The sequence below is a fragment of the Mchenga conophoros genome, linkage group LG13 (genome assembly GCF_057382185.1).
Source record: "Mchenga conophoros isolate Kocher_MC1m ecotype Shallow Benthic linkage group LG13, M_conophoros_male_GT1.1, whole genome shotgun sequence".
Lineage (NCBI taxonomy): Eukaryota > Metazoa > Chordata > Actinopteri > Cichliformes > Cichlidae > Mchenga > Mchenga conophoros.
Genome location: NC_140538.1, coordinates 30513009 through 30522446, shown reverse-complemented (window position 1 = coordinate 30522446; position 9438 = coordinate 30513009). Strand labels below are relative to the sequence as shown.

Here is a 9438-nt window from a genome sequence, read left to right as displayed (position 1 = left end):
AACAGGTAAAGCTAATCTAAGAGTATTATTGCACATCCAATAAGCATGTGGGATTGCTCTAGTTAGGCGCGTGACCATGTGTGATTTAACTAACTCCCCCCAGTCAGTGTCATTTAATACACCGTCTGGGGGAACAATGATCGATTCTCTGCTCGAACTTGAACTGTGTGTGTGTTCCTCCAGATATGATACAACTTCAGCCACAGAGACAGCTAGCCATGTCTCATTACAGCGTGCACCTGGGGAGTCAGAGAAGAATGTATAGTTATCCTTTGTATAATCTATGTGTGTGTCTGGGCCAGTTAACTTTAGTCTGCGCAGACATATCATACTAGTATTAAAATGGAGAGGGATCTGTCCTAAGGGCAGTGAGGGCTTTAACCTATTCTTAGGGCGTTTCATTGGGGCGCAGGTCCCTGCGGTGTCATTAGATAACTTCAATAATTCGCCTAATGGAGTCTCAGGGTTAGTTGGTGTGTGTGTGTGTCTAAGTAGGCAGTCGAGAGGGCTCAGAGTCAACTGTAAAGTGTCTTTAAAGAGAGCATTATCTCCGCCGATTTTCTCTAGTCCCTCAGTGAGGGGGAAACCGGATATGGGGTATCCTACTATTACCTGTTCTGGATTAGCCTTTGAACAGACATAACAGTTACTGTTTCCTAAATCACGAGCGGCTGTTCTGGCATTTTCATACCAGGCGTTAGCTCCTGTTCTAGAGGGCGCATAAGATGGTTTATTAGTGGCGTCTATGTTGCTATTTACTGATTTTAGGGAGCGTGAGGAGTGCATTAAGTAGGTGTCTTGCAAAATGGAGCATGAGGTATAGTCAGCAAAATATGACCTGCAGAAATGTGAACATGGTTGCAGTTTACAATACAAAATAGCAAAGAGAAATCCTAAGGTTACTGCGATAGATGTGATAAATAACCTAAATATATAAGAAAGACAGTTCTTCAGTCGTCTCCTGGCCTGGTCCCAGGTTCGAGAGACACAGAATAAGCGTCGTATGATGACAATGGGCATTTCATTTTCTCCATTATCAGGATGAAATGAGTCTGGCTTTATCAGGTTAGACATCATGTGGTACTTTTGGCTTTCTGTTCCTGCTGGATCTTTCAGTACCTTGTTGTTGTTCTTTCAGACGTTGTGTGTTAATCAGTGATTGCGTGTGTGTATGTAACTTTTGGATCCGGGCGCTGGCTCGCCTGAGATGTCATCTACCCGTGTGTGTTTATTTGCTCTAGTTCCGGGCGCTGGCTCGCCGGAGATGTCGTCTGCTTGATCCGACGCCTGAGATGGTCCGATTGGGCTGGTCTTAACCCTGCTGGCATGAATCCACTGAGGTTGTCCGTCTGTGAGGATGCTGGTTCTTCGTCACTGCCAGTACAGTCTGGGGCTGGAACACGCGCGGCCTCCCAGAGAGTCCTTGGTTTTAGTGGCTTCTCCAACATGCATCTCCTTGTCTCCACTGGTGGAACTGTGGAGGGGAAAAGCTGAGAGAGACAAACTTTCTGATAGTTATTATTCAGTTTTTCTACCAGGTTGTGAACATCAGTGGACAATGCAATATACATCACCTTCTACTAGCGGTGCCCCTCTGGAAGCTGACCATGGTGTTGGAAATAGTCTTATTTCAAATGGAAATAATTTGGTTACTGCAGATTGAGTCATTCTAATCTCACACAGGACTTGAGTAAGTAATTTGACCCAGGTCATTAAAGTTTTAGCACACTTTTGAATTACTTCTAATGTGAATGAAGATCCTCTATCACTGTTAATCTGGTGAGGTATTCCGAATCTGGGTATTATTTCATTGCTCAACTTTTGACAGACTACTTCTGCAGTTTCTTTTGAGGTTGGATAAGCTTCTACTCATTTACTAAATTGATCCACTATTACCAGTAAGTACTTGATGCTTCCTTGTGCTGGCATATGTGTAAAATCAATTTGTAATGTATGAAATGGAAAATCTGGTTGTGGTAAATGCTGATGTTCTGCTTTTGGTCTTCCTACATTAGTTCGTGCACATGTTAGACAGGTTGCTAATATGCTTTTTACTGCATGTGATGTTTTCTCAATTACAAATCTTAATTTTATTGCCCCTATTACCCCTCTTTGTCCGACATGACTCACACAGTGAAAATGTCGGGCAAGGACTGGCATCAGGGAATATGGGAGGGCAATCAAACCCTTAAGATTTTGTATAGGCCATCTCTGTCATCTAAGGTACAGTCATTATTCTCCCAATAGGTGTAATCACATGCAGAGGCTTGCTCTTGTATGAATTTTAAATCAACATTTGTGTCTAAATAGTCTGGGAGTGTAACAAGTGGCAGCTGTAGGGGCACAGATAATACTTCCTGCGGAGGTGGGAGCTGTGATGCAGCTGCAGCCTTGGCTGTCACGTCTGCTAAGGCATTACCTGTTGCTTCGTCTGTGTCAGCTGTACTGTGTCCTTTCGTTTTTACAACTGCAACGGCCGATGGCAGCTGTATAGCCTGAAAAAGTCTTTGAACAAAATCACAATTTAGCAATTTATTTTCCATCAGCAGATCTAAATCCTCTCTGTCTCCACAATGTGCCAAAGTCATGCACAACGCCAAATGCATAGCGGCTGTCTGCGTAAATTGTCACATGCTTATCCAAATGTAGCTCACAGGCGCGTATTAAAGCCATGAGCTCTGCTTTTTGTGCTGAGTGAAATGGTAATGAGTGAGCCTCTAGTATGATGTCAGGCAATGTCACCACTGAATAGCCACAAAGAAATGAGTTGTCATTCGGCCTTGAACAGGACCCGTCCACATAAACCGTGGCTGAGTCTGAGATAGGTGTTTGCTCTAAATCTGTACGTGGTGCTTTGGATTCCTGTATACGTGTCATGCAGTCATTATCGTCAAGCCTGTCTGAGCCATCCTGTCGGTCAGAAGAACACAGCATAGGATCAATAAATGTGAGATTTGCATATGTTGTTTAGTTATGTTTGCTAGAATGGTCGTGACCTGGTGATTGGTGTGTAGAATAGTGTCATGTGAGAGTGTAAGCTTCTCGCAGTCCCTTATCATGATAGAGCAAGCTGCTACTGCCCTCAGGCAGGCCGGCATTCCTGAACAATTCAGGCAGCACCTTTGAGTGGCGGAGGTCAGCGCTCCCTTTAATGCATTGAAAGAGGCAGTCATTTCTGTGGACCACAGTATTCGAGGAGGCTTGTCTTTTTTACAACAGTCACGCAGAATGTGGTCATGAAAAGAACAGTCTGGTATGCACTGTCTGCAATAGTTCACCATGCCCAGGAAGGACAACATGTCCTTCTGTGTAGTGGGACGAGGGACGGAGGTCACAGCTTTGACCCTGTCTGCAGTCATGGAACGTTTTCCGTGAGACAGTGTGAATCCGAAATATTGAACAGAAGTCTGACAGTACTGCATTTTCTTTGCTGATGCTTTGTGGCCAGTCTTTTGGAGGTGCTGGAGAAGCATGTGTGTAGCAGTTTGACACAGTTTTTCACTTTCAGCACAGAGGAGGAGGTCATCCACATGTGGATCAGGGTGCAGCCCTGGAGGAGTGAAGCACCATTGAGAAAGCAGCAGAGCTGTCTATCATGCCTTGGGGCAAACGAGTCCAAGTGTACTGCTTATTTCTATGTGTGAATGCAAATAACGGCTGTGTGTCTTCATGCACAGGTACTGAGCGGAGCATAAATCCACCACGGTAAAATGTGTATGCAATGCATGTCAATATGCTGTGAACATCTGAAACGAGAGGTGGCAGAGGAATGTTGACTGCATTAATTTGCCTTAAGTCTTGTATGAAACGCCATACGCCAGGTTTGTTAGGCTTTGGCACAGGATTGACAGGAGTGTGGGCTTTATTACTCCTGTAGTCAATAAATCTCCTATCATGACATCTAGGGCTGCGGCTTTTTCCGTGGAAATGGGATGTTGCTTGACATATACTGGCTTGTTGTGTTTTAATAGGTGTACGTGATAAAGTGTACAGTCAATAAATCCTATATCATTCTCACTTTTTGACCACAATGTCATATTCTGGTATTCAGCTGGCAACATAAGTGCAGAAATAGTACAGTGGATAGGATAGGTTAGATCTATGTGACGACATGGTGTAGTTATATCATAACCTATGTCTGAGTTATGTGACAAAATCACTGTTTGACCTTCACTTGTGTGAGCAGTTATCATGTTGTTGAACAGTGTGAGAGAAACAAAAGTGTGGCTCCCAGTCATGGGATTACCTGTTAGTGGCGTCTGTACACGTTTTTTTTTGGCACAGTGTGTGACATAGAGTACCGGACAAAAAGGATGTTGAGTTCATTCTCTGCTGAGGGTCCAGCTGACACAGAGGATGTTCCTTCTCCATCATGTCGGTACATAGGGCAGAGAAAACATAAGCTGTTATCAGTGTCAGCAAACATTTCACCCTTTATGTTAAATGAAATACACAAATTCATTTTTGCTTTGGGTGTCTGCGGCTGCTGGAAAACTGAGCTAAATTTGCACCTCTAGCTTGTCCAACAGTGCATAAAGCGTTTTATGAATACTAGAATAGATTCATCAGGCTTCTGTTTACACATAGTTACTGCATTTAAGTCAATTTTGTCTCTGGACATTGTTAGCAGGAATTTCTTTAGATTCTTAAAGAAATTGGTGATTTTGTCATTATTTACCCACAAAAACTCTGCAGTTGTGGATGCTTTATCATGCTTTGGGTCTGTTTGTTTACTACCGCGAGTGTTGGCGTGAGGACCTTTGTCATTCCGGCTTTGTTTTTCCTTTTTTCCTTTTAGATAAGTCTTTATTAAAGTTCGGGTAACAGGTATTTCTTTAGCTACCTCTAAACCTCTAGCTACGATATCGTGGCGTTTCATGTGGGTGTCTATTGTGGACACTGCCTTATGCAAAAGTTTTTCTTCATAGTCGTCTAAATTGTTTTTCATAAGTTCCTCACATTCTTCTTTCAAAAGTTTTTCTCTTTTTTTATGTTCTGCTAATTCTTCCTTGCGGCGTATATATTGTTTTTCCTGATCTTGTTTAAAGAGATGGCTAAGATCCGTTGCATGTGATTCAGATTTTTCGTCGCTTTCTTTTGAGCTGGTTGGATCAGAATGCTGACATTGTTTACGTGCAGCTGCTACAGCGACTATTAATTCGGTCTCATCGTAAGGGTGTGGGGCTGTAGGCTGAACGGCTGAACATGCAAGACTAGCTTTTCCTGCGGTAGGTTTATTTTCTATGCCAGAGCCTGCACTAGTTTTATTTGATGTAAAAGTATCTACACCTGGTTCCGGTCCCTTTTTCCATAGTGGTAACATTTGATGTATCACGTCGCGGCATTCTATCATATATTTTCTACAGGACTTTTTAAGCAGACTACTTTTCTTATCACAAATGATATTCAACATTTCTACTGACCTGTTTTCTGGCGATAATCGTTCGGGATAAGGCTCCGAAAAGAAATTAGAATGCATTGAACTTCTTAAGTTGTAAACAAAGTCAGTCACATAAGCACTCCCGCATGTTCTGGATACGTGATCATGGACGTCTTAACCGATTCGCGGACGTAGGTTACACGTAACCGGAAATGGGAGTTGTACTGAGCCGTTATTTGAGACTTTATTTTGTATTTTATTAATTTTTGGTTTTACAGGTACTTTAGATTTTTTATCGGACCTGTCTGTGGTCTTTGAATAATTCTGACTCATGTTCAGTGATTTCCAGAGGGGTTTACACGCTAGGAGGATTTAGGTTAGTATTTTCGCTGCGGCACAGCTGAGGTCACTTTAAATTTATTGCTAGCAATTTTTTGTTTGTGTGAGCAACTCTCACTTAGCGAGCAACTTCTCGCTTAACGAGCAACTTCTCGTAAAACAACAGGCAACTTCCTGTGTCTTTCTGCTTTTAATTTACTGCTTTTAACCCTTGTATGGTAATCGGGTCTGTGAGACCCGTTTTCAGTTTTCTTTCGTTTTTTTTTTTTTTTTTTTTTTTTTTTTTTAACAAAATTAAATTTAATTATTTACTAGCTTTCTGTGAGTGAGCAACTTCTCACTTTTTAACGTACGTTTCAAGACAACAGGCAACTTCCTGTGTCACTCTTTGGTGAGCAACTTCTCACTTAACGAGAAGTATTTAAGACAACAGGCAACTTCCTATGTCACTTTTTCTGAGTGAGCAACTTCTCACTTTTTAACGTACGTTTCAAGACAACAGGCAACTTCCTGTGTCCACCAACACCACACAAGGGTTAATTTACTTTATTCGGGGACTGAGGAAGTCGTCAGTGTATCTCTCTGGATCACTAAGTGAAACTTCGTCAGCATATCCCGTTTCTTTATGGATCGATCACTGAGAGAGGTATAATAGGTCTTTATATAAATATGAAAGACGCATATTTACCTTCTGTCAGTTATCCCACTTCTGACACCAAATTGAAGGAAATTGCCGTCCCGGGTTTCCTCCGTGGCGTGAGCGATAAGCAGAGTTTTGTCCTTTCCTTCTAAGATTCCTAATTATTTAAAGTAACACTCAGGTATGCCGTTCAGCTGGGTTAGTTACAGCGCCGGGAGCAGCTTGGGAGAACAAGGAAACACAGACTGCTTCAGGTTGCCTTCCCAAATCAACTCAAAGGTTTATTTGATACACAGCAGTTTATATAGATGAAAAAAAAAGGTTCGTGTGTCAGCTTTCCCAGTTCAAACCGGTACAGACTAAATAAGGAAACGTCTTCCTGCCTTGTGAGCAAAGAAGTATCCTGTGTGTAGTTTATCAGTTCAGCTATAATTTATGATCATCCCAGCAAAATACACTCCTAGACATAAAATACAGAGTTCTTTCATTAGTGAATTCTGAAACGAACCACCTAGCCTTTAACGAGCCTTTTCCAGGAGATAAAGAAAAAGGGAGGATGGGAGTAAGGAAGTGGTCTCATCTCTGTGGTGTTTTCGACCTTGGGGTACCAGCTTGTGAGTCCTACACATTAATTCTTGGGTCACAGAGAAAGAGAAAAACAACTAGTAGATTGGCCTTATTGAGTAACAGTTTTCCTGTATAAAACAATATCCTGTAAATGCTTACCGTGGTATCAAAATATCATAACAATTATCTCAGTTTAAAAAGTAAATAAATAAAATAACAGCATAAATATAAGAACCCCCAAATGTCATGAGATTGTTGAGACTAATGAAATGGATGTTAGGGCATGAACGAAGAAGTAGAAAAGTCTCAGGACAAATATGTTTCGCTCTGAAAAACAAACAAACAAACAAACAAACAAACAGAATTTACCACAACAAAGAGTGTGAACTCAGAAGGAAAAAAATCTTATCCTAAGGGCCAGCACATCGGGACACACACAGTAATTAACATATATATATCTCTAACCACCCACAAGCATAAATGTTGGCAACAAATTTGGCTACTTATGCACAGAAGTGGGAAGCAACAAAGTACAAATACTTTGTTACTCTACTTAAGCATGATTTTCAGGTACCTGTACTTTACTTGAGTAGTTTTCTTTCTGACTACTTTTTACTTTTATTCTTTACATTTTTAAACAAATACATGTACTTTCTATTCCTTACATTTTCAAAATGGGCCCATTACGTTTGGTTTAATGCATTTGAGGGGAGTTATTTGCACCACTGCGAGCCTTCAACTCATTTGGGCCCAAACAGTAACACATGAAGTCCTGTTTGTGTATTTATCACCAGGAGATGTGACATAAAAACAGATGACAGATGCAAAAACCTTTGTGCCAAAGGTTTTTGCATCTGTCATCTGCAGCTGTCTATAAGTTGCAACTTTAACATCCAGCTAATCCTACAGAAGAGGAGCGAGCATAAAGGGAGTAATATTTTTATAAGTGGCAATTTAAAATCTAACATTTCAATCAGCTCAACAAGCATCAGCAAACACACAAACTGTTTATGTGCTGTGTTTTTCACGGTTAGTTGCTAGCTAAAGGTCCAGCTTCAATCAGCGATGAAGATAAGGACAGGAGAGGAAGAAGAGAGGTTAGACTGTTCAGTGGTGTTTGATAAACTGGAAATTTATGAAAACTGGAAAGTACACTGCAGAAAGTTGAATCAGTACTTCAACTTTTAATGGAGCATTTTTTAACACTAGTATCTGTACTTCTGTTTAAGTACAGAATGTCTGTGCTTTTGCCACCTCTGCTTATGCAGGCTCTACATAGTAGTGATGTGTCGGTCGTGAACGAAACGGCTCTTAGAGCCGACTCTTTGAAGTGAACTACGCGAGCCGACTCCTTATTGGGAGCCGTGGTTTTTTTTTTTTTTCTTTCTCTCACCCTCTCTCTCTTGCACTTTTTTTCCGCTTCACTCCGCACGCGAGCCCTGTGCTTGCGCTGGGAAGAGGCCGGAGGGGCGGTAGTTACACTCGCAGTAGCACAGCAAGAGAGTAGGAGGGAAAGAGAGAGAAAGAGAGCCAGGGAAACAACGTCACATTAGAAAAGTATAGTAATGATTATGATGGCATGCCACACATGGTAAGCTCCACACCTCACCACCCGTTGATTCACTTTAGTTTAATTTACAGTCACTACTTTAAAGTATTCTACATATTGTTCAATATTGTTTCTTTATTAAATGAAACTGAGAAAATAACACCAAAAAAGCCAGCAGAACTTGATCTGATTATATATGTAGCTATTGCACACAATTACTGTATTTTTCAGAGTATGAGGCGCACCGGATTATCAGGCGCAATATCAATGAACAGGTCTATTTTCATACATAAGGCGCATCGGATTATAAGGTGCATTAAGCAAAACAAAACAGCCAGATAAGTCAAACTTTATTTAACTCATTCACAATAACTCTCAACATCGCAGATCATCTTCTTGCTTCCTCCACTTCCATACCATTGATTCATTAATGTTTAATTGTCACTGTGATGGCATGCCAAACATGGTAAGCTCCACACCTCACCACCCGCTGATTCACTTTAGTTTAATTTACAGTCACTACTTCTAAATATTCTACTTATTGTTCAATATTGTTTCTTTATTAAATGTATTTATTTTTCCATCATACCTTCCAATGTTTATATGGCGTGCACACATATTAACCTTGCAAGGTCAAAGTTCTGTTTTATGTTATATTAATACATCTATCTTTGTTTGAGTTACCTGGGGGTTGGCTTCTCCTCCTGTGTGGCAAAGGGCTGGGAGACCTGAAGTACCACTGACAGCCTAATTGGATTGCACCACATGCTTCATTGCCCGGGGGGTGTTTCATGTTTGTTTAATTGTTTTGTATTAGTTGGTTATATGGCAGCCATCTTGTTTCCCCCATGTGTGTCATTTGGTTTAGCTAAACCAGTATTTAAGTTCCCCTGTGTGTCATTTCAGGAGGTCAGTTTATCATATTGTAACGACTGTGGGTTAGTGGAGCTAAACTGGCTAAAC

The 9438-nt window shown here is 41.1% G+C and overlaps 1 long non-coding RNA gene across 1 annotated transcript; it reads right to left on the bottom strand.

Annotated features, from left to right (window-relative positions):
- Positions 1-1227: 1227 nt before the first annotated feature.
- On the bottom strand, positions 1228-6411 carry LOC146561526 (uncharacterized). Its single transcript, XR_014894895.1, has 2 exons — positions 5424-6411; positions 1228-1490 (listed from the first exon to the last, which is right to left on the bottom strand). It is a non-coding gene; the product is annotated as an uncharacterized LOC146561526 (long non-coding RNA).
- Positions 6412-9438: the final 3027 nt, after the last annotated feature.